General features: G+C 44.5%; 1 protein-coding gene across 2 annotated transcripts in view; it reads left to right on the forward strand.

The window, feature by feature from the left end:
* Positions 1 to 23,030, forward strand: part of LOC144763557 (MFS-type transporter SLC18B1-like) — a 664,439-nt gene that overhangs the window by 110,677 nt on the left and 530,732 nt on the right. The window lies entirely within an intron of this gene.

Genomic DNA, 23,030 nt, shown 5'->3' on the forward strand with positions numbered 1-23,030 from the left:
TGAAATAGCTGCATCTAGCTTTCTGTCCGGACCTAACAAGTCATCCCCTAAGCCTATCCAGGCTGTTACTAATATTTTCCTTATTGGACAGCTCTAACCCTGAAGTCTTTATTTCTGGCTGTTATATACCTACCAGTTTGGGAGCATCAAATATTCTGTCTGAACAGCATGGTGTACCGTCCGCCAAGGGAGGAATCCCAATGAATAAAGACCACAAATTCTCTTTAAAAGCTTTAACCTTGGATACAATGAATGATACTATTGAAACCTCTGAGGTCCTTGAAACGTTTTTCTTTATCAGACCGTTCTGAAATTAATTTGAACTCAGACCTTAACTCGGACCTACACATTGAATCCAAAACACAATGGAAGGCTACCATGGATGCCATTTATAAAAGGGGGTCTGAGCAACCAGGAAACGATCTCTCTGTATGCAGGTATGTAGATCAAGCTTATTTCCAAGTACACTGTAATTTGAAAACCATATACAAAAATCATACTGTTTTGTTGCATTGCACAGGGTAAAGCTAAAGCACTAAGGCAGCTAGTGTTTTAAGAATTCATAATTAGACAATAAGTTAGATAATTTGTACTTTTCGTGCTTTGGTGGGAGAAGGAGGGTTCCCACTATGTGTTCATTTGTTAATATTTGAATTAGGCATTGGGGCACTTTCTCTCTGGAGCTCACAAAACTGAAATCCATCATATAAATCCTGGCATTATATGTCTCCAAGACACTCTTTTAGCGTAATACAAGACAAGTAACTTAGTAATTTAGGCTATCATTTTCCTATACTCTAGAAGTTGCCAATGCAGTCAAACATATGCAGTGGGTAAGTACCAAATTGTATGCTGATAAGAAAGGGAAGTGGGGGGTTGCTGGGATCGGTAAGGTGGTGTTTTTTTAACTTAATACTCGATTTATGAAAGCAGTGTTGACGATCCAACCATCATTATGCAACTAATATTAAAAATAACATTTGGTAATGGACCATTGCTTTTTGTGAGAATATCAACTTCTCTTTATATCCCTACTTCGATTCATCTATCTCCTAATGTGAATATTGTATTCTTTAAGGCACGTCAGTACAATGTTGATCTCTTTCTGTTAAATAACGAACAGCGAACCTCTTATATGGCCACCTATTTAACAAAATTCTTTCTTCCCATTTATTTGGGACACTTTTAAGCTTTACCTCACATAGAGATGGTAATCTTCAGAAGGAACATGAAGATTTGCAAAAGAAAGTAGCATCCTTTGAATACACTTGTATTCTCCTTATTCACCATGGGGTTTCCCCTTTCAAACTCAACAAAGTTGTTCAACAAATGTCATTTCTTAAAACCAAGCAGCAAAAAGTTACTTTAGGATAAAGCACAGAAAAAACTGTGTTTTGTCAAATTTGTATTCGTCTGAAACAATAAATGTATGGGGCACATTCTATAATTTCATATTAGAGACACACTAATAAACATTGTATTCATTGTGTTACAAATGCAAGTAGCTAGGTAATTACTGTCAAGATAAGGTTCTTGATAATTTCTTGCAATATAATACTGACCTTCGTAGATTCTGTTCTTGCTTATCTTAATCCAGATGCTTAGCAAAAAGAAACTTTGGACTCTTCCTTCATATTGCAAGAGATTAATTTTGCTATTTGTTAACGTCTTGCAACATTGTAGCACTGTAAGCTGAAAGGCTAGAAGCTAGTTACTTGTATCATCAGGTGTACATGGACCGAATTTGGGCAGTAGCAGCAGTTTTTGAGTCTGTTGCAGTTAGCGCCAATGAATAGATGCTACCAAGTGACATTATTTCAATGTGGGCTCTCCAATACAAAAAAGCATAGAAAATATCACAACGTCTGTATAAGCCTAAATTGATGTAGATTTGAGCAATTATATCCAGTGCCAAGTGCACCCATATTTTAATAATGCCTTGTCACTTTGTATTAATTTGCACTTCCAACAGCAACCATAATGCTGTAAAAAGCGCAACAATGATTTAAGATACAGTCTTCATAAAAGGGGGCGGGAGGGGGAAAGGAAAAGGAAAATACCGCCATATCCGCATCAGGCAATATTACCATGTGACCTCATATAAATACAAGCTCTCAATGTGGGAGATTTGAAACCCTATATCCCCACATCTGTGTGGACCACATTGAGGCAATTATAACAATTTTAGTCCTGTGCTGTCTATGCTAAAGAATGAAAGCAACCTTATAACATTGTGTCAATATGGGCCCTGCACTGCAGAGTAAAAGCAGAAATAACACAAAGCCCTCATGAGCCAAATAGATACCAATGTAGGCACTGATAGTCTGGTGACGAGTGTACCAATACGCTTAGAATAACCTTATATTAAATCACAAATAGCAATCATGCCACTGCATGGCTCAGCGATTTTTAAATAAACAAATACAACAGAAACGTGGAAAAACTCAATGATGCTGTGCCCACAATAGGCAATTTAAACACTTGGCTTACGATGTTCGCAGTCGGAAAGTAAACTGCGCTGTCATTCCAAATCGGTTCTGACTGGCTGTCAGAGAATTCGTGTTGGTCGGAACCGCATATTGCACCTCTATGAACAGCGTTTCCGACCGACCTATTACGATGTCTATTTCCAATAGTCTTTTTTGTGTCCTCCGGCTGGGTTCCTAGGGGGTACCTAAGGGACCCCCCCTGTAAAATCTTGCACTGTGTAGCAGGCCCCATGGGGTGCCGGCTGCAGGGATTTCTACACACACCCCATTTCCCCACAGGAGTCTCTGTTGTCGGGCGGAACACAGGCTCCCATAGGGAACAATGGGACTCGAACCGAACAGTGTTCGGTCACATCGTAATCCGACCGATCGGTTCTGGAATCTGAGACGTGTCGGGCGGAAAGTTTCCATCCGATATCGTAATGAAGCCCTTTGCGCAGAGAAAGACTGTACTGTGCGTGATGTTTAAGAAATGATGCAGAGTAACATTTTGTTCACCTGCTTCTCCAAATCATCTTTCATGATTCCGTGTCAGGATTGCAGGTCAGGCGTTACTTATCTTGAATAACAGAGGAAAAAAATGTTAAAGCCTCTTAAACACTAACTCCCCACCTGGTTAAATAACATGCACCTGTGTGGATTCCACAGAACTAAAGCCGAGTGATATGTCACTAAAACACTGCAGAATCCTTTCTAGCCGACCGCCGACAGACAATCTGGGCGCCTCACTACTCCGCCGAGATGTCACCGCTAGAAGTGGGGGTTCCCCAAGGTTCCATCTTGAGCCCCCTCCTTTTTAACATCTTTATGGCCCCTCTGGCGGTGGTGGCGGAGTCATTTGGCGCCCGGATTGTCTCCTACGCCGACGACACCCAACTCCTGTTGGCAAGCGACAGGGGTGGGTTGTTTGATGACGCCCAGGTTAGGGGTTGTTTGAGTGCGGTTTTTGAGTGGTTTGGATGTCATGGACTGAAGTGCAACTCCAACAAGTCGGAGTTGCTTTTCTTTGGCTGCACTTCCGAGCCTGATTGGAAACCCTGGTGGCCGCAGGACATGTTCCCCCCTGCCAGTGTGTCCTTGAAGGCCAAAAATCTGGGAGTCATTATCGACAGTGACCTATCTTTCGGACCACATATTTCTTGTCTTACTGGGAAATGCTTTGGCATCCTTCGGATGCTTCGTAAATTTCTCCCCCTAGTGTCCATCCAGCACAGGAAAATCATTGTCCAGGCGCTGGTCGGTTCTAGGCTGGATTATGCGAATATTTTATTCCTGGGACTTCCCAAATATTTGGTTAGACGTTTACAAATCGCCCAGAATTCAGCGGCCCGAGCCGTTTTCGGTCTTCCAAGAAGAGCCGGAGCGACGGATCTTCTTTCAACCTTACATTGGCTACCCATTGCCAAAAGGATCCTTTTCAAAACCCTGACCACGACCTTTAAGGCCTTACATGGCATAGGCCCTAAATATATCGCAAAACGACTTTCTTGGTACCAGCCCTCTAGATCCCTTAGATCTTCTTCCCTATCTAAAATGAATGTTCCCATCATCAAGCGCGCCAGAGCAGGAGGCCGGTCCTTTCGTTATTTAGCTCCCCGTGCCTGGAATGACCTCCCGATTTCTTTAAGACAGGCTTCTAGCCTTTTTTCCTTCCGAAAGGCCCTTAAAACATGGCTCTTCCCTTAACTGGTGTTGTCTTCTTGTTTTTACGTTTCCTTTCAGTTGTTATGTTGCTCCCTTTTTGGTGGGTACCTTCGCTAAAGCGCCGGGATGCTCCGTGGAGTGGCCGTGCGCTATAGAAGCACAAAATTAACATAACATAACATAACATAACATCTTAGGCTGCCGCGACCGCTAAGTAGTATAAATGCAAGATAAGGAAATTCAAATCAAAGATAAGCCAAAAGCCCAACTGAGCCATTATAAATGAAACATTTCATGCGGCCAATGTATAATTAACAGAAAACTAAGGGAAAAGAAGAAAATATATATATATATTATACAGAGTTGAAAAAATTAACCAAAACGTGCTCGCTACTCTGTTTTTCCTAAGGCACAATTGACCCCTGTATTAGGAGAGCATACACCAACGAGATTCCAGCTGGAATTCTCATTTGAAAATCAATAGTACTGTGCTGCAACCATTATGGAAGGCTATTGATACTGGTAGGATATAGGAATATATGTGAATAAATTGAAGTCATAAGTTGATCAAAATGCCAAATCAGGCTGCAAGTGACATAATGGGTGTAAATGCCAGCAAGCAGTTACAAGATATATGGTGCTTGGTGACTGCAAATAGAGAACCTATCTCAGAAAGATCAGCACTAGGGACATTCCTCATGGTGCATAATGATTGTAAATACCATTGAGCAGTTGCAATACATGTGATGCTCAGTACCCACAAAATGATAATCTGTTAAGATTCAGATCAACACCAGGGTAGTTTGCATTTACGTTTCTATTAAATAATCCATTAGGATGGAGCACCTTAATTACACAAGTCCTATTAAATGACAGAAGTATTGAGTCTAGATAAAGAGAAATTATAGCAAATAATGAATGACAGACCCATATGTCATTAGTCCAAATTGTTACTAACCATATACTTCATCCTGCAGATGTCTTATACTTTGGAGGTTGCTATATGAATGTGAGCTTTAACCTACCACCATGGTCCTTAATATCAACTAGACCAACCTTAATGTTATCTTCAAGCCTATACATATTACATTGGCTATCTGAAAAAAGGTATAATAATATTTTAAAGTCAAATAAATGGCAGTATGCACATGCAGCATCACAAACATCTAATAAATTCAATGGAGCTTTGAGACTAAAAACAATAACAAGACAATTAACCCCTTCCATGCTGGTGACGAACCCCAGCCGTCACGCTCCGCGGCGCTCGTGTGCGTATGGCGGCTGGGGTTCGTCACGGCCCCGCCCTGTTCGTTTGTTTACCGCACAGTGGCGGAAACGGGCCAACATTGAAGGGGTTAAACAAGACCGTCCTGTGTGACTCCAATTAAAGGCAAAGGGTTCAAGTCCAGTCATGAGGCCAAATGCGACCTGAATATGAGACTGTAATGAAGGGTCACCAAGAACAGTACAGTTGGGAACTTTGGACCCAGGCTGCCCTAAAAATTACATGCCGATCTACCCGTTACCCTATCCTGACAAAATTGTAGAACGCCTGGTTAGTTGTGCGCTCTCTAAGTATCTGGAAAGTAGCGGAATTTTAGAGGATGTGCAATTTGGGTTCCGTCCAGCCCATGGTACAGAGACAGCCTTAGTGACGGTGATGGACGAGCTTCGTATGCGTGCAGAGGTCAAGCGGTGGTTTTAATCCAGCTTGACCTGTCTGCCGCAATTGACACTGTCAATCACGCCACTCTTATGGAAAGACTTAAAGAGGTAGGAATAGCAGGTACGACATAGCTGGTTCCAATCTTTTCTTTCTAATAGGAAACAGGCAGTGGCGCTCCCCCCTATAAGTCGGTTTTTACTGACATTTTGCATGGCGTCCCGCAGGTCTCTGCACTCAGCCCTATACTTTTCAATTTTTATATGAAACCCTAATTACTGTTATAAGGTCACACATTAACATTGTAAATTATGCTGACGATACCCAATAGATTCTCTCCTTAGAGGAAGAACAGTGCACAACGCTGGAAGTGTTTCATGAGTGTCTCCGAGATACTGCCCAATGGGTGAAGGAAAACTTGCTCCAGTTTAACTCAGAGAAAACTGAGATTCTATAATGTCCAGTGGGGAAGAACCCCACAGGGCTTCCCCTGAATTTTTGACCATTTGCATCAGCTAGTCCAGTGTTGTCGGTTGAGAAGGTCCGCAATTTGGGCGTCATGGTCAATAGTAAGTTGACTCTTGAAGCCCAGGTAAAAAAAATGGTGGGGAGCTGCTTTGCCATTATCAGAGCCCTGCGTAAAATTCTCTTGCTGCTACCAATGCATGCACAAGCACTGATAGAGCAATGCACCATTGTAAGCAGATTGGATTATTGTAACCCGTTATTGCTTGAGACCCCGAGATATTTACTGGATAGGCTCCAGAAGATTCAAGCGATAGCAGCGAAACTTGCCTTGGGAAAATCAAGGCGTGCTTCTACTTCTTTAGCTCTGGCTGAGTTGCACTGGCTTCCGATATTCCAGAGAGTCCAGTTTAAATCCTTGTGTATAGTTTTTAAAGCTCTGCATGGACTTGGGCCGACACTGTTGAGAAGGAAATGTGCGTGTTATGTACCAGGGCGGAGCCTCTGCTCCTCTACAGCACGTCTGGTAAAGGTGCCTAGGTACAAAAAAATCAGATTAGGCGGTAGGGCCTTTGGCACTGCAGCTGCACGACTGTGGAATAGGCTCCCTTTGGAGCTGAAACAAATGGAGGACCTCCTCCTTTTTAGGAAGAGATTAAAAACTTGGCTCTTTCCTAGTCCCTAACTGATCATTTTGCGACTCCCGGAACATAAGTCTGATCGTCACACTGTTGGTTTCAGCGCCAGGATGCCTGTTAGGTGACAGAGCACTCTATAAATATCATAAATAAATAAATTAAAATAAATAAATAAGCCCACCACAAAGGTCCCTAGGGACATATTATTGAGGATCCGTTAAGGAGATAATTAATTATTCTTCCAATACAAACCCATACGCAGACCAACCACATCTTCAGCTCTTGTGTCAATAACATAATTTTAAATAATTAATGTAAAAATACAAGTACAGAAAAAAAATAACATACTACCATCTAGTACATATAAATTGATTAAAATACATACAAACACAACATATTTCTTTTTTTTTTAAATATACAGATTATTAGCAAACCATTTGTAAGGAATGCAGGATGCTTGTGGAAGGGTGCCTTCTGGCAGACACACTGGTGCAGGGTCACCCTTTGTCAACGGGTTCAAACAAGAAGGAGAATCGATACTGGAGTGAAGTAAGAATCAAGCAATTAATTAACACTCATGAGCGGGGGCCTCGTTCAACAAGCACCAAGAGATACTCCAGGAGGAAGCACACCAAGCAATGATTACATGGGTTTTTATAGAAAAAGATCATCACAAACAGGTGACGCCTCATGGTGTCAATAGAGCTTTGAGAAAAACACAAATGAGGTAATGGTGAGAATCGACAGCATTGGTGTTTTGAGCAATCTTTTCGTCTTGAGACTGCACAACAAATATGTTATCTGTGTAAACTTTATTCAGGACTTGACCATTGTCTGGAAACTCCAAGCAGGCGCCAGCTGTTCTTTTGCGCTGACTCTTCATGTATACACAGCCTGCAATACCCCAATCTAGAGTCTTTACATATTTTTCGTGTAGGTGAGGTGTCAAGAATAGAGCCAGGGCTGGAAAGGAGGGCAGAGGTAAAATGGATGATGCAAAGCTAAATTGAAAAACAAGAAGTCATGGATTTTATATTTCAACAGTCCTTCCTTTTTAGCCTATGCTAATCCATACATATATTAATCTTGTATATCAATCCTCATGAGTTCATCAATTTCGAGTTGCATAATCATTTGTCTATTTGATTCATGAACATTAATTGGGGGAGGCTGATACAGTTCCAAGTAGCTATACAAGCTGTACATATCACAAGGGCACACTGAATGCAGCAACAGCAAGGGAGAAAGATGGCTCCTATAATTACTATCCTCATTAATAATTTCCAGCCTCAAGCAGAAACAATACCCCACAACCACTCAGACCAAGCCCGTGTTCCTTGTTCCTGATGTATTTCTGCAGCTATGTTATGCAGTCTGGAAATAGCGTCATAGGCAGAAGGAGAGTTGTCAGGTATGAACACACAACAGCTACTTCTGATGATGCGACACGCTCCACCGCGATCAGCCAATATCACATCTAAAACCCTTCGAATTAGCAAAACCACAATCCTGGTAATTTGGAGCTCTTCTGTGATATTTCCAAGAGCCATTGCTGTTTGATTAGTCACTGCCTCTACCACTTGGGTCAAGCTTCTTACTTTTCTGCTCTTCAGTGTTGGACCAACGAAGAAAAAGAGACCCAAATTAATATTAACATACTGTTGTAATGAAGTGTCAGTTTGATCCACTTCATTGCCATTTATAGTTCTTTTGAATCGTTTCAAGGAAGTGTCATTAAACAGTTTTCGCTTTTTGTGATAAGATGCAGGTGCTAAAAACACAGGAGGAAGAAAGAAGAACACATAGCATATTCCAGACCATCTTATTGGCAAATGATTGTAGCCTGTGTTTCCACAAATGAAGTAAGTGTTATATGATGATAGAAAACTGCTATTGTTTGTTCCAGTGATATTCAATACTGTAGCACAGTCACTTTTTCCCACAGGGATACTGTCAATACTGCTTACACAGAGACTTGCTCAGGCTCTTTTAACAGCGATAACAGGAGGCCCATTCCCCTTGGCTGTTCGAGTGTTGGGGAAGATGTACCTTGTGGAGGAATTACCCCTGCTGTATTCCTCCATTTTTAATATAGTTCCCTTGGCTTGTGGGAGGCCATCGTAATTAGGGTAACACACTTTATTCAATTGTGCATTAACTCTCCCTACATCAGCTGTAGTAATATTATAGGTTTTAGAGGCCCACCAAAGTCCGAACCAGGCTCTACAGGAGCCATTATGTGAAAATGGAAAGGGAATGAGGGGCGTTTCTCCCTTCTTCTGATGGGCTGGCAACATTCCACATACCCAGCAGTTGGTAGTATTTGTAGCATTATGAGTATGATGCAACATTTGTATGAAAGTATTATTGTGATATTAAAATCGATGCTTCCTTTCATGATAGGGAAGAGTGAAGTTATAATGTTCTGTGGGGAAAGGAGTAGTTGTAGCAGACAGTAGGCTCCGGGCTGGAATTACTTCCTCCACTGTTGCTGCCAATATTATCAACAATATGATCAGAGTCGCCATGTACAGAGTCTTGTCCTTGGTTCCCAACTTGGATCCCAATTTCTGCATTCTCCTTAACAGTAATAATACAACCAAAGGTTGGAGAGAGACCCAGGTATAACTGAGCACGTATCACAACCCGCACTGCACCTAGTTCAGCTGATTTCGCGATCCCACTGTGCCACAGCTGAACCTTCCCACTAATTGGGAGCAGGTCCTCCGGTATCTCTATCTGCTCCTTCCCTTCCTTGGTAGTAAATTGTACCTCCTTACTGCAGGTGTAGTTTGATCGGAAAACAGAGTTTCTTCATTCACAGGAGCAGCTGTCTTCTGAGTTTGCAATATGTCTTTCAAATCACTTCTGCCTTCTGGTTAGAGAACAGTTGCTAGTATCCTCTTACAGTGTGAGGCATGGATCCAGTTCTTTCTATTGGTGATGCGGTTAGTGGTCCGAGTTGCAAGCAGGACTTGCTCGGGGCCCTTCCAGCGGGGTTCCAAATTCTTGGAGCGTTGAGTTTTTTTTTGTCAATATGAAATCAGCAGGTTGAAGATGGTGGGCTAGACATTCTGAATTGTCAGGTATGGCTTCATGTACCTGTTGGTGGATTAGAGACAATTTTTCAGTCAAGTTTTGTAAATAATCACTGAGAACAGGGTACTGTATTTCTTTAATTACATTTGGTCTTGGAGGTCCCCATACATTCATTGGCCTCCTGAACACTATCTCATAAGGAGAGAGACCTATCTTACTATGTGGGATGGAATAAACTGATAACAGGGATAGGGGAAAGGCATCTGGCCATTTAAGGCCTGTTGTTGTCTGTATTTTAGCAAGTTTAAGCTTCAGGGTGGCATTGGAGCGCTCTACAAGTCCTACTGCCTGTGGGTAATTTGCAGCATGAAACTTCTGTTTTACCCCTAGAACTTTCAGTAGGTACTCTATTATCTGACCAGTGAAGTGAGGGCCATTGTCACTCCATAGGACCCTACAAATTCCAAACCGAGGGAAGAACTCTTTCAACAAAATTGTAGCCGTTGTCAAAGCAGTATTATCTTTAGTTGGATAGGCCTCCACCCACTTGCTAAATGAACAAACCCCTACTAAAGGGTACTTCAAATTGTTCCAACTGGATATAATCCATTTGAAGTGCTTTGAAAGGTACATGGGGTGGAGAAATCCACCTGTGGGGGGTTAAAACTTCCTTCCCGGGATTGTGTTGTAGACATATATACAATGCTTTACTAAATGTTCAGCTGTTTTACGAATGTCTGGATTGTCCCAAACCTGTTCTAGTTGGGAGATGGTGTTTTTAGCACTAACGTGGGCAGACCCATGAGACATTGTCAAAAAGGGCAGTAAATAGGCATGGGCAATTTTCATTTTGACATATCTTTGGACCTCCAACATCCCTCATCATCTAACTCCCCTTCTTTTTCCAATTCTGCCTTTTCTTGTTCAGTACCTGACTGTTGTATCTCCTGATCCTCCGTGTACATGTTTTCCCATCTTTCAGTTTAGGACCGTTGTACATACATTCTGCTTGTGTGAGTACTTGCAGTATCTTGTGCGATCTCATCTGTGAAAGCATTTTCTTGTCCCACCTTATCTGTAATTTTCTTGTGGGCACTACATTTGATGATGGCCACGCTCTTTGGCATTGTCAAGGTGGTGAGGAGGCCATTTACTAATTCACCATGTTGTATCTTGGCACCATGTGAGGTTAGGAACCCCCATTCTTTCCAAAGCCTGCCAAAGTTGTGTGCCACACCAAATGCGTACTGGCTGTCGGTGTAAATGTTTACTGATAATCCCTGATTGAGTTTACAAACTCTCAAGAGTGCAATGAGTTCAGCAGCTTGGGCGGATCTCTGTGGAATGCGAGCTGTTTTTACGACTGTCTGCAACGTTGTTATGGCATAGGTTGCAGAGGTAGTGCCATCAGGTAATTTTAAACAGGAGCCATCCACCCATAATTCTCCTCAGGATCTGACAGGGCTGTGTCTTTAAGATCTACTCTCCCCTTGGTTTGTTCCTCCGTCAGGAAAATACAATCATGCAAATCATGGGGTTGTTTAGATGGTAAGGGTAACAGTGTGGCGGGATTCAATGTCAAACACCTCTTCAGGGTAATATGGGGTACCAAAAGCATGAGTTCATACCCTGTGAGCCTAGCACTAGTCAGGTGTTGTGTCTTGGTTTGGTTAAGCAGTGCGTCTACGGAATGTGGTACCATAACCATAAGTTTGCTGCTTAATACTATACCTTCAGATTGTCGTATGGAGATGGCTGTAGCAGCCTCTGCCCTAAGACAACGCTGGAGTTCTCTAGCCACTGGGTCCAATACATCTGAGAAGTAAGCACATGGGCAATGTTTGCTAATGTGTGGCTGTGTCAAGACTGATAATGCACACCCTTCTCTCTTGTGTACATATAGTGTAAAGGGTTTGGTGTAATCAGGGGTACCCAACACAGGAGCAGAACAAAGGGATGCACAAATCTGTTGATATGCATTTTGACATTCAGATGACCATCGTCGAGGAAAGGGGGTGTCTTTGGTAACAAGGGACAAAAGGGGTTTGATAATGAGTGAACAGTTGGGGATCCATTGTCTACAGTAAGAGGTAGTGCAAATAAGTGCTCTGACTTCTTTTTGTGTAAGGGGATGGGAGTGTGTATGATAGGTTGAATCCTATTCTTGGTGAGAGTGCGTCCCTCCTTCGACAAGAGGTGACCTAGATAGGTGACCCCTGGTTGACAATATTGCAATTTATTCCTAGAGACCTTATGTTCTTTAGCAGCAAGATGGTGTAATAAGGAGAGGGTGACTTCTTTGCAATGTACAGTTGTCAGCCGCGAGCAGGATGTCATTGACATATTGTGACTCCAGTTGGTAAGGGAAATTCAAACTACTGTTGTTTGAGTGCCTAGCTGTAGATGCTAGGGCTTTCTGTATAGCCTTGAGGGGCTCTACACAATCTAAATGAACGACCTTTAAGGGAAAATCCCTACTATCCTGATGTATAGGGATATAGACAAAAGGCGTTCTTAAGATCAATGAAGGAGAACACAGTGGCTGTGCGCGGGACCAAAGTCAACAGGGTGGTAATGTGAGAAACAGCAGGATATCGAGGACCTACTATCTTGTTAATTTCTATCAAATCGATCACAAATCTATAAACTTCATCCTGTATTCCATCCCCTCTTATAAGGAGAGGAAGAACAGGGCTATTACACGCATTAGAGGAGACTTCCTCAATGACCCTGGTAAGTATCATGTCATCAATGATGTGCATTACTGCATCTTCACCTTCTTTTTATATATTTTTTTATGGGACAAGTGGAAAAAGAGCACCTTCCTACTGTCCATTCTCCCAACATCTGTGTCTGCAGTAGCCCAGACACATGGGGGAACGGAATCGAGGTCCGAGTATAGGGGAAATATTACATTGTTTAGGCGATGTCTACCTTCCAAAGGTAACACGCACCCCAGATGGAGAGCAATGTATGGAAGCATGAAAATATTTCAAAAGGTCAAGTCCCAGCAAATTATCAGAGGCATGCGGGAGAAGCAAAAAGGGTGCAGAAGTACTACATTTGTTAACCTGTAAAGGTATTTTTCGGGACACAGGGCTAGGGTTTGGTGTTCCATCTAACCCCACTGATGTTATTATCAGGCCGGACAAGGGTGTCCCAGGGACCAGTTGTTGAGATATTGTGCAACATGTCACCCCTGTATGTACCAAGAATTTCTGATCCTGCCCAAGTATGGTAGCTGTAATATAGGGTCCTGACTGATCTACAGGTATCTCAACTCGTCCTCCTTGTCCTACGCTGTCCTAGACAAAGTGCATTCCTATGGCATCATCTGGTTCGTAGCCATCCAAAGAATATTGATTATTCCTTTGATTGAAATAATTATTTGACCTATTTCTACCTGAATTTTGTTGTGGCTGTCAAGGGGGCTTGAGGTCCCCGGCTACCACTTGCTTGCCCCCTTCATCTCCCGCCTGAAGCCAAAATGGGGCATTCAGAATGCCAGTGGCCTTTTTCTTTACAAAAAGCACACTGATCCAGTCATAGTGGTGTCTGTCTACACAGTGGTCCTTTTGGAAGTGTTTGTCTAAAATGTTGACCACAGCCCCAACCCTGAGGTCCGTAAGCCTGAACCATCATTACCTTAGTCTTTAATTCCTTTATTTTGCCTTCTCTTCTATCATACTCAGTTGTCACCTGGTTATGGTAATACTGAGCCATATCTAATATGGCCTTAGGGGATACTGAGGCCCATGTACTTTCAGACCCCTTTAAATGAACAGATATTTCAGGAAGTATGTTGCCAACAAATCGGTCTACAAATAAATGGGATCCTGTGGGTGTAGATGTGTCGTGGCCACTAAAGTCATGGAAAACTTCCTCGAAGCGAGTAAAGTAATCAGGGACGGACTTGCCCTGTTTTTGTTTACAAGCAGTAAGGAGCTTCCAATCTATTTTCCGTGCTGGAATCATCGTTTTTATAAAAGTGAGTATGTTACCGGGGAGGTCTGGTATGAGCTGATTCGGATTTTTAGCAGGCTTCCTATCGGCTTCAGCTGCTATTATTGCTGTCCAATCTCCTCCTAAATCAATAACCTGATCCTGTTTCCGGGTGAGTCCGGCAGTAAGATCATGCCGAAAAACATATCAATGTCAGCTAGCGTCATAACACAAGAGTCAATAGCTGCCTGTACTTAATCATAAAAACCTTTGGTCTGGGGGTCAAAATAATTAACGATCTTGTGAAGTTAGCGGCCGTTAACTTGGAAAGAGTAGGAAAGAAGTTAGATGTATTATTAAAGAAACGGCAGAATCTTCCTCTTGCGATCTATGGTCGGATTAACCTTGTGAAAATGTCCATTCTGCCAAAGCGTACCTTTCTCTTTGATAATATTCCGTTGTAATTTGAAAAAAAGACTCTTTTGAAGTTGCATGGGAAGACCTCCTCTTTCATATGGGCTAGTAGAGGAATACGCCTCTCCTGGAAGAAGCTGAGACGGAAAGTAGGAGTAGGGGGTTTAGGTCTCCCTGATTTTCAAATGTATTGCTGGCCGTTCCAATTAAAAAATAATAGGATGCTTCTACAAAGACTGGATGAATCTCTTATAGGGGCATGTTTTTTTGTGTGGTTTCTTTTGTCCTTTATTGCTTAGTTCTGCAAATACACTGCCTTTCGCCTACAATCCGGAGGCCGGCGGCTAACTAACTTTGATTGGTATACACAGCTTTATGTGCCAACAACCACTGGGGCAGGCAGCGATTCAATTTCTGTGGTAGTGCATGGACGATAATCCCATAACGATATGCAGATTTGAAACATGAGTCATAATGAAAACATAACCAATACCCCATTCTTAGTCCACAATGCGTTATGCCAGTAGAAAATGATAGCCTGTCACTCCCTGTCCCACCCTCTAAGAAGAGCACCGCTAATCAGGTGCGATAGATAATTCTGCTATGTGTTCGCTCGAGTGTTCAGTTTCAACAGCATCATATACCCGACATATAACTGCCTAAATAACAATAGATACGTTATGTACAGTCTATTCTGTCAGATAATCCACGCCTCCCGACCTCAACCATTCAACAAGAGGGGCCAAAATATCTAAAGGTCTGGATCTGACGGGCATCTGTTCCCAAAAGGCTGTTAGCTGGTCCTTGCAATATATGACCGCACACAACCAGCCTGCCACTGAGGGAGGTCCCATCTTCCTCCAATGAATTGCCACTTGTCTTTTGCCCATCAATAACAACATAGCTACAAGTCGACGCTGTGGCACCGGCACATCCCGCACATAGCCGAGCAATGCCAGCATCAAAGATCCCTCCACTGACCCCTCCACTATGAGATTTATGTGTCTGAATATCTCAACCCAATAGCGAGCCACAGGAGGACAGCTCCATGCTATATGTGTGAATGTAGCATCCTGTGTCCCGCACCGCCAACATTGTGTGTCCGTCTGTACCCCCATTTTATGCATCTGTATCGGGGTGCGATACAGATGGTGTAGGTAATTAAAATGAATAAGTCTTAGTCTGTAGTTGGGCGAAAGGTGTTCCAACTGAGTACAGCAATATGTCCATTGTTCCTCTGTAATGGGCAACTCTGCCTCCACCTCCCAAGCCTCCCGGGATCGTGTGCAGATGAGCGGGGATTCACCCTGTGTGATGCTATAGATACGTGTGATGAGTTTGACAGCACGTTTTCTAGCACTGGCAGTGTAGGGGGCTCCTTTGGGAATTCCTGAAACGTAGCCCTGCACGCAGCCCGCAACTGATAATAAAGGAGCATGTCTGAGGCTGTGGTGGGTCGCACATTCCTTGGAATGACAGGAACTCGCCGCCCGGGTACACATCTCCACCCTTATGTAGCTCATGTGCCTGCACTCTAAGTGTGATAGCTCTTTGTCTAGGAGGGGACGTAGCAACGGATTGCCAACTAGAGGCATTGATGGTGCATATAACACTCCCTGATGCGCCCTTTTTGCAATGTTCGTCCAAGCCCAACGTACATTCTCAACAGTGTCAATCTCGCACTGTGGGCGCCTATATTTTTTAAAAACAGCCGTGTTGAGTGGAAGTGGTGCGATCCTGTCAATTTCTATAGCCACGTGCGGCTGAAATGGGGTGGGATGGTGCCAATAGTGTAAGAACTGTGCCTGAGCGCTATAGGCATATAATTCAAAATCTGGGGCTCCCAGGCCTCCCTGTGAAAAAGGTAGGGTCAATACCTTCCATGAAACCCTAGGTTGTTTGCCTGCCCAAACCAGATCAAGAATGTTGGTGCGCAAGCGTTTAAAAAAGTGTGCATTGAGCGGCATAGGGATGTTAACAAATAAATAAAGGAGTTTTGGAAGGACTACCATTTTCGCGATGGCGATGAGTCCCGTCAGAGACAGTGGGAGATTTTTCCACCTCGAGATCTTGTCCTCTAGCCAGTCCATAACCCTGCCGTAATTAGCTGTCCAGAGATCCTGCATCGACCTGCTGATGTATATGCCCAGATAGCGCACCTCGCTGTCCGCCCACTGGATAGTGAACTCTCATATGAAGGGTGTAGTGTCGTCTGTCAGTGTCAACATCGTGGACTTTTTCCAGTTTATTTGTACTCCCGTAAGTCCTCCATATCGTATGAACTCCCTCATCACAATGTCGAAGTTTTCTTTGGGGTTGGTCAAGTATACCGTGATGTCATCTGCGTACAGTGACACAAGTATGCCTCTGGTGGGGAATCCTATGCTTCTGCTAGTGTGGTATTGGCGCAGTTTCGCCGCCAGTGGCTCCGTGGCGATAGCGAACAGCTGGGGGGACAGCGGGCATCCCTGCCTTGTACCCCTAGTGATGTGGAAGGGTTGAGATATCTGGCCATTAACCCGAACTCTAGCCATCGGGTCAGCATAGAGGACCTGTATCTGTTTGAGAAACAATGCGCTAAAACCTAAGCGCGACAATAAAGAAAATAGGAACGTTCACTCCAAGGAGTCGAACGCCTTGTTGGCGTCCAGCAGGGCAGCCGTTGCTTGCACATGAGGTGCCAAATAATGTAATATACCAAAGAGGGTGCGTAAGTTGTGTGCAGTGGAGCGACCTGGTATAAAGCCGGACTGATCTGTCGGCGCTATCTGTGGCAACATGGGTTGTAGTCTGTCCGCCAACAGTTTAGCGTAGATTTTGGCATGTAGGTTGATGAGCGACAGAGGGCGATACGAGTCTGTCCTAGTGGGGTCCTTTTCTGGCTTTAGAAGTGTGATAATGGTCGCTTCGCGCAAGGTAGGTGGCAGCTTCCCAGTCTCTACAGCCTCAAGGAACATTTGCAGGAGCCTCGAGGCCAGGATATCCACATATTCCTTGTAAAAGGCTGCCGTCAAGCCATCTGCCCCTGGTGCTTTGTCATCAGGCATGGCGCTAATTACTTGTTTTACGTCCTCTACAGTGATCGGCTGGTCCATGTATTTACGTGCCCCGTCATTGAACTAAGCCAGTCTAATGTCGTCCAGGTATTCATTTATGTCTGCCTGCGAGGGGGATACCAAGGAGGTGTATAATGTGGAGTAGTATTGGGCAAATTCCCCCAGGATAGCGGGTGGGGTACGAAGCACCTCTCCACTCTCCGCATGGAGTTCAGGGATAAATGCGTGTCCATTAGGAGCACTCAGTAGACCCGCCAACGTTTTGCCGGGCCTCTCGCTCTCGCCATAACGCCGGGCCTGCGTGTGTTTACGCAAATATGCCGTCTCTCTCTCTGCCTCGCCCTGATATTCTGTGAGTTTAGTCCGAATTTTAGCCGCCGTATCCTGCGATGGAGTGTGCGTCTGTAACCGTTCTAGTTCTCCAATCTCCCTTTCAAGCCTGCACAGCGTGGTACGGATATCTCGAAGCACTCCAGTTTTAAGTACAATACACTCACCCCTGGTTACCGTCTTAAATGCCTCCCAGAGTACCCCTTGGGCCTCGACTGAACCTTCGTTTGTGTCGAAATACCCCTCAATTCGGACACAGAGTTCTTCCCGGAACACCTGGTCCCTGAGAGCGCCCGCAGGAAATCTCCAAGAGAAGGGCTGTGCGTACGCGGGGGGAGACGGAGTCTAATCCGGACAGGGGCATGATCTGAGAAAGTACGGGGGAGGTGCTCAGGGTCCACAAGCCAAGCATGAATATCCCTGGTCAGCAGCCAGTAGTCTAGCCTCGACCATGCACTCCTATGATGAGTAACGCACGTCCCTTCCCTAGTCGTCGGGTGAGTGGCCCTCTAGGAGTCCACCAAAAAGAGTTCGTCCATGATCCTGTGAAGCATGTCTGCCGCCCTTGGATGATGTAATCGGGATGCACCCTGCCTGTCGAGGTCTGTGGATAGGGTTACATTAAATTCTCCGCCCCAAAGGACAGCAATAGGACGTAGTTTATTCAGTTCATGCCATATGTGCCGAAAAAATCCGGACTATCTACATTTGGGCCATAGGTGTTTACCAACGCTACAGGCGTGTTACAAAGCTCCCCTTGTAGTATAATGTATCTGCCTTCTCCGTCTGAGATGGTGTTGTGTGTGCGCCAGTGCAATCCCCTACGCAACAGTATAGCAACCCACCTGGAATAAATGGAGTAGCCGGCCACCTCCACTACCGCCCAGCGTCTGGACCGGAGTGCCCTAACACTCTGACTCTGAGCCTTTAAGGGGTGTTTCTTGTAAAAAACAGATATCCACCCCATTCCTCGCAAGATAGGAATGTATGAGCCTAGTCTTCCTACGATCGTTGAGACCTCTCACGTTCCAGGTTAGACAGGTCAGAGTGTTAGAAGCATCTGAGTTAGCAACAGAAGTCATCTTACATGTAGTATAGTGATATAGATAGCTGTATTACCACAACAACACTCGAGCATCTATGAGGGTATGAAATCAGGCTAGCACAGTATGACCATAATATGTATCCGCATTTCTGGCACACAAATAGTGTAATCCTACGTGTCGACAAAACTTGGGACCGCAAAGTCTGCTTCCACAACAACCCCCCTTCCCACCCCCCGCCTACACCAACCCCCCAATCAGGTTGTGAATCCTCCCCACCCCTCCCCCACAACATTCTGCAAATCAAAAAGCCCATCCAAACAAGGGGAATCATCCCAGTGGGTGCGTCGGGTCTGCCGGCATCAAACCCTCGCTTGTGGCAGGGTGGCCAAGCCGCAACAGGCGCAAGCGGACTCGCACCCCCCACCCGTTAGCAATGTCAATGTTCAGCAGTCCCCACCAACCCCCAACAAATTGCAAGGAGTCACAGTCCATATACATTGACAGGGCGAATGCCTTACCCAACAAAACAGTCCCAGGCCATCAACACCTGCATGCAGTATCAGCTACACCATCGGCTGTACATAATGACAAATGTCAGTCATTGTCGCTGAGCCTGTCCTCCGTATCATGCGCCTTCTGGGCTTTGTGGTCTTTGGCCAGCTGTTTCGCAAAGGACAATGTGGCTTTGGCGTCGGTGAAAAAGGCGGGCTTCCCAGGTCCCTGCACTCTCAACTTAGCCGGATAGATCAAGGTGTATTTTGTCCCTATTTGTTGGAATATTTTCTTTGCGGGAATGAACTCCCTTCTCGCCGCCTGTACTTGCAAGGTGAAGTTCGGATACAGAGCTATCTCATTGCCTTTATATTGTATGGCACCTTTTTCACGAGCCATCCGGAGGATCGTATCAGGGTCTCTGTAGTTCAACACTCTAGCCAAGATAGGCCGTGGAGGTGCACCTGGCTTAGGCCGCGGGCCCAGAGTTCTGTGTGCACGTTCTATGAGGAACATTTGGGACAGGCCAGGACCGAACAGGTCTCTCATCATGCCCTCAACATAGAGCTCCATGTTAGAGATGTCTGTGGATTCTGCCACGCCCGTGATGCGCACGTTATTGCGGCACGAGCGCGCTTCCAAATCTTTGTTCTTCTGGCTTATGAGCTCCAGTACTTTATCCATACCCTGGATTTTCTTCTCTACTTCGGTCTGCCCCTCTCCCGTCTCCGTAACCCGCGTTTCAAGGACACTCACCCGTCCCTCCTGCTTATCCATGCGCTGTGTGATTTTGTCCATACGATCTGCCAGGGCGTCCATTTTGGAATCTATACCTTTTAAACTGTTTTTGAGCTCCAGAAACATCGCTCTGACATCTTCCGCGGGTAGCTGGCTCGCCGTGTCCCCTTCCACCTGGCTGTGGTCCGCGTCGTCTGCATCAGCGGATTTACCCCCTTTTTTTCCTCCGGTACGGGCGACCCAATTGTCGCCGGGGGGTGTCAGCAGTCAATCTTGGGGCAGGGGTCGATCCGCTACCATCTCGTGTGCGGATTAATGGCGGATAATTAGGCTCGGCCAGCAGAGCCGCTTCAGCAATCGGCCATTCCGCAGCTCGGCTTAGCCAAGCCCTCTTATAGGGGCTATGTTTAAAGCCATGCTGGTGGGTTTGTCTGAGGAGGACTTTTCTTATAAATATGGGGCTCCAAATTTTGTTCTAAAAAGTTAGATTTAAATGACTTCAGTTATTGGCAAGAACCTAGTACGAGACGAGATCCAGGCTAGGTATTCCTTATTACAGCAGGTTGTCGCCTATTTGGGATTCTCGTGGTACCCTGGAATGCCTGTTAGATAGCTTTGCAAAACCATTGAAAAGCCAGATGTCAGGCAGTGGGGTCATTTGATAGATGGTAGGCAAAAGCTAATCTGGAGCTATTGGCATGATAAGACAAACCGAGCAATATCTAGATTTAAAATCTACCAGATTAACTCTTGGCTTAAGACTTAGAAAGGGTTTGATAGAGACTCAGAACACTGGAGCTGGAACTTCAGATCACAGCGGCAAGGAAAAAAGAGGTGGCACTTTGGTATCATCTTCTTTTGAATGCAGAACTGGCAGATGTGAAATTACCACACAGCATATGGGATGGAAGCTTGCCGGAAGCAGAGCTGGCGGATTTATGGCAAGTATCATGTACTACACTTTATCGGGTGGTTAAACCGGCTACTTTAAAGAAAAATCACCTTTTTTACTCTACATAGAATCTATTGGACTCCAAAAAAGCTGCAGAAGATAAAAGGAAGTACAGATTCAAAGTGTAAGCGATGTGGCAGCGAAGATGCTGATGATGTGCACATGTATGCTATCTGCCCAAAGCTGGGAGGATTCTGGTCGGCAGTTGGTATAGCTATATGGCTGTCCGTGGGGGTTGACATAGAGGTAAGCCCTGAGTTAATTATGTTTGGGATAGTCCAGCAGGATAAAGATAAGCTTGACTTGCAAGCGAACTGTCATTATCAGATTTTTTATTTAGTACTACTAGCAAGAAGAGAGATCTGTAAAGTGTGGACCCAAGTGGAGGCCCCTACATGGCAAGCCTGGAAAAACTGTCAGTTGGTTTAGAGAACTGGATAAAAGTAATCTCAGGCTATGGAATCTGTTAAAATTTTGAAGACCCCTTTTCTTGTCCAATGATTACACCCTTCTGTTTCAGTAACTGGGAGGGCAGCAAAAAATCTCGAAATAATCAACCCAGAAATTCTGACAACTTTATAGCCGATATTGGGTACTTACGAAGGGTGTCTCTTCTTGTTCCAATCGGTGGTGTTATGAGGACATAAAAAAAAAATGAATCTTTAGGGTTCTTTCGAATATCAGGTAGAGAGGCTTTAACCGTGTGAACATCCGTCCTTTTCCAGGGAGTATATATCCAATTATACATCAAATGGGCTCTAGCGTTGGGGCTGTTAGGATCATCATTGTTTGCGTTCCCTCTCCCGGGGATAAACTGGGGCGGGGCTTCCCTCATAGGTCTTTTCCGGGGAGAAGCAAAAAGATCATCACGGTGTCGCATTATTGTTGCTATGGTGGTATTAAACCTTCCTACAGGGAAGGCCCCTACCTGGCTCTGCCGATTAATGGCTCTAACATCATCTGGACCATTTCCCCCTGTAATCATCTCCCATTGGGCTAACCACTGGTAAGAAAGTTTGTTTATGAGACAAAAGAGCTCGCCTTCAGAGAAATCTTGTATCTGGTCTATCATTTCTCCGGCCTCCATTTCCGAATCATTTAACCAACTCAATACTGTCTGTTTTATTAGATCGTGGCATGGCTGAGGTATGGCAGAGCGGAGAATTCAGGAGGCTGGGATAGGCATGGGACCATCTGCCAATTCATGCGCGTTGGCTTGGGTTTGGAGGATAAGGGATGGACCTGCACAGGTTGAAAAGTGGGGGTTGGACAATCATCGGTGGAGGAGGTGGGGGCTGTGGCACAGGAAGTACAGGATTTGGTGGTCCACGGGGAGGGGGTGCCAAAGGTGCATATGGGGGTGCGGGTCGTTCAATCAATAATCTATTGGTTTCTGAGACAGCATCATCATGGTGGACTTTGGTCATTACTGTTGGAGTCACAACATATTCTTTAGATGTTGTCAATCTATGTTCTCGATCTAAACATTCTATATTGTCCTGAACTTCTTTATACTTTAATTCCTTAAACTTTTGATAAACTGTCTTCCTTTCCTATTTCCTTCTCACTTTCTCTGCCTTGAACTGCCGCTCCTTCACTTCCTTCCTCCACACTCGCAATCTGTCAAACATAGCTGGTCTAACTTTCCTAGCAAACAATTCTTTCTCTAAGTACTGAAGTTTATGAGGGTCCATCATCCCCTCTAATGGCCACTGAAATAAGGTATCCCCTTTTGTATATTTGTTCCACAATGCACTATACATGATTGGACAAATACCATGTTTAACATACATTTCGAAATTCGGCGTACCTTCTTGTGGCGCCGGCTGATTTTCTTCTAAAATGTGCTGCTTATCACAGCAGCAACAACAAAACTTCCATAGGTTACTAAACACAGGCATGGTTATAATATATAAATAAGAACTCTTCAGACAGAAATTACGAGAGAAGTCTCTCACATTACCTGTGGTATTAACATTTGCCAATGTTAATTAAACAAATATCAAACAAACAAAAACCGGTTCAATACAATCCTACCTATTCGTAGTCTTCGACTCCCAACTGCCGATCCTCCGGGATCAAATGATCAATTCCAAATGACCGCTTGGAAGCCCCAGTCAAG

Source organism: Lissotriton helveticus, chromosome 6 (genome assembly GCF_964261635.1).
Source record: "Lissotriton helveticus chromosome 6, aLisHel1.1, whole genome shotgun sequence".
NCBI classification, from domain to species: Eukaryota; Metazoa; Chordata; class Amphibia; order Caudata; family Salamandridae; genus Lissotriton; species Lissotriton helveticus.